Source organism: Takifugu flavidus, chromosome 14, assembly GCF_003711565.1.
Source record: "Takifugu flavidus isolate HTHZ2018 chromosome 14, ASM371156v2, whole genome shotgun sequence".
Classification (NCBI taxonomy): Eukaryota; Metazoa; Chordata; class Actinopteri; order Tetraodontiformes; family Tetraodontidae; genus Takifugu; species Takifugu flavidus.
The window spans coordinates 4,956,712-4,959,825 of NC_079533.1; the positions used below are offsets into that span (position 1 = coordinate 4,956,712).

General features: G+C 43.3%; 1 long non-coding RNA gene across 1 annotated transcript; it reads right to left on the reverse strand.

Annotated features, from left to right (window-relative positions):
• Positions 1-1,114: 1,114 nt before the first annotated feature.
• Positions 1,115-2,768, reverse strand: LOC130538184 (uncharacterized). Its single transcript, XR_008953797.1, has 2 exons — positions 2,663-2,768; positions 1,115-2,581 (listed from the first exon to the last, which is right to left on the reverse strand). It is a non-coding gene; the product is annotated as an uncharacterized LOC130538184 (long non-coding RNA).
• Positions 2,769-3,114: the final 346 nt, after the last annotated feature.

The following is a 3,114-nucleotide window of genomic DNA, read 5'->3' on the forward strand; positions in this document are numbered from 1 at the left end:
CTACGATAAATAAGTGACGTCTTTTTTTGTCAATGATTTCACAGTCTAGAGTTTTCTCCATCTTACGTTTGGCACCTCCTCCTGGGTTCTGCACCACGTGAAGGATGAATTCTATATTCTCATCCGATGAAATGATACCGTTTGACTGCACAATCCGATCTAGCATTCCATTAAAAGCCGGTAGAATATTTTCACCTTGTTCATCCACAGCAACTGTAACATGATTGTGTACGTTTTCACCCACCACCTCCAACTGTATTAAATCATTGCGACTACTATGTCGTCTGGCAACATCCACCAATTCGCTGATAACCCCTGTTACATCTCGATAGAATGTTGCAATGTCAGGCACATTTCCCCGAGTGGGAATGTTAAGGAGCGTCTTGTTCTCCATGTGTTAAAATCATTAAAAAACCTCTCACCCCGCTCAGGAGAGAGATCGGATGGATTTTCTCCTAGCCCTCCTCCCCCTTGCTGAGGAGAAAGATGGGGTGATGGTCTGCTCTCTGATTGTGTCTCTGCTGAATCCGTCTCTGATCTGATTGTTACCGCGTGTAAGACATGATCACTTTGCGTGTGGAGAGCTGATGAAGGAGAATGATTTTCAAACTCTACTGCATTAACTGCATTAAGGTTTTCGAGGGCATCATTTATGAGTTGTAAGGTGTCAAGTTCTAGGACGTTTTCATTTTGCTCTGTAAATTGTAAATTTATTGGAATGGAGATTGGAATTTCACTTAATTGATCAACAGCTATTTGTAAAGCATTCGGTACTTGATTAAAATATTCAACATTGAAATCCTCATCACTTAATTGATCAACAGCTATTTGTAAAGCATTCGGTACTTGATTAAAATATTCAACATTGAAATCCTCATCCATATCTTAAACAAAAGACAGAAAAAGGAAAAAAAATTACCGTATTTTCACAACCATAAGGCGCGCCGTATTATAGGGCGCACCTTCAATTAACAGCCTATTTTAGAAATATTTTCATACACAGGGCGCACCGTGTTATAAGGCGCATAGCATAGAAACTGCGTAGTGCCTGTGGTTTCATGACGCATTCACTAGATCGAGCTGCGCTAAAAGGAATGTCAATAAAACAGCCAGATAAGTCAGTCAAACTTTATTAATAGAATACAAACCGTCGTTCTCACAACTCTATTCACTCCCAAAACGAATAAACAGCTGTTTTATTATTTTTCCCGAGTGACGTAGTGTTTTCGCGTAACACAGTTCGTTTAATAACAGCGAGTTATAACAGGCAGTGCAACATTTTTATCACAAGTGGATAGTGGAGTTTAATAAATCTTCGATTTAGTGCAACATTTTTATCACGTAGTACCGTTGCAGTAAATCAAACGTTAATGCAAACACAATATACGGTAACTCGAACGCCCGAAGTAGTGCAAAGCAATAGCAATATAACAATAGCAATATAACAACGTTGTTCAAACGGTAATTTCCATATTCACAGTATGACCAGCCTTGTTAAGTTGTAAACACACAAAAGAAACACGTAAAGATCACTTTATCAGTTCATTCCTCATCCAGGAATCCCTCGAATTCTTCTTCTTCGGTGTCCGAATTGAACAGTTGTGCGAATACGGCGTCCAACATGGCCGGCTCCGTCTCGTCAAAGTCGTCATCAGGGTCGGTGTCGCTGGTGTTGTCTGGCATTTCAGTGACAATCCCTGCCTTCCCGAAAGCTCGGACCACGGTCGATGCCCAGGCATTTACGATCCACTGGCAGATAGTGACGTATGACGCTCGGCGCCGTCTCCCCGTCTTGGTGAACGTGTGTTCGCCGTTCGTCATCCACCGCTCCCACGCAGTTCGCAGTCTAGTTTTGAATGCCCCGTTGACACCAATATCTAGCGGCTGGAGTTCCTTTGTTAATCCACTTCTTGCTTTGTTTCCTCGGAAGCTCCGTTGAGTCTTCTTTACCTGGCGCAGGTCGTCTTGTTGCTTCCTCCACTTCCGCACCATTGATTCGTTCACGTTAAATTATCTTGCCGCTGCTCTATTTCCGTGTTCAACTGCGTGACTGATAGCCTTCAGTTTGAACTCTGCGTCAAAAGCGCGTCTCTTGCAAGGAGCCATTTTGGGGTCTTTACAGACAGAAATGGTTTGGGACTGAATTTACTGCTGTTACCTCGGCCACGCCTACTGACTACGGTAGCCGCGATTAACCAATATTACCGTAATCCATACAAAAGGCGCTCCGGGTTAAAAGGCGCACCGTAGATTTTTTAGAAAATTCTAGGCTTTTAGGTGCGCCTTATAGTCGTGAAAATACGGTACAGCTTTTTCAACACTGTTTTAGTACACCTTTGGTTACAATTGGAGGAAACAATATACCGTATGACATTATTGAAAATCTCCAGCACTACCATGTCTTGGGGGTGTTGGGAATGAATGTAGCAGCCTGTATCCTCCTCCACCCTGTCAAAGAGCGGTTCAGGAACGCTCTCGTGGTGCTCGTGCTGTTGTTGGGAATGAATGTATCCGACTGTATCCCCCTCCACCCTGTTGAAGGACGGTTCAGGAACGCTCTCGTTTAATCTCAACCCTGAATCTGTAATTAGATGAGAGATGAGTTATTATTTTTTTTATATTATTATTATTATTAGTCAAGAAGATATAGTATAAAATATACCATCAAACAATCTCCTGACAATGTTAGACTTGTGTCTCTGGTTCCTACGTCTCCTTATCGGCCTCGCAGGTTCGAAAGGATCTGGTGAAAGGGAGGGTCGAGCTGCCGTGGGTGCTGCTGTAAGTACAGGGGTCAGAGTGGTACACGCTTGCCGTATTCTACGTCTCCTCGCAGGGGCAGAAGGTTCACGGGAGGGTGGAAGGCCGTGGGAGTCACAGTGCTCAGAGAGGCGCACGTTTGAAGGTTCTGTTTTGATGGTTCTGTTTAGACAGAGGGGAAAATCGTTAAAATACAAATCATCAAAACGGTACATATTTTGTATATACTTCTAATCACAGATAAATATATTACCTTGTACAGTCGACTTCGGTCCTCCTGGCTGTCTCACACGTCTTCTGGAGAGTTTGTTCGTCTGCTTACTTGAGTCAGTCCCATGTTGAAGTGCCGAGGTT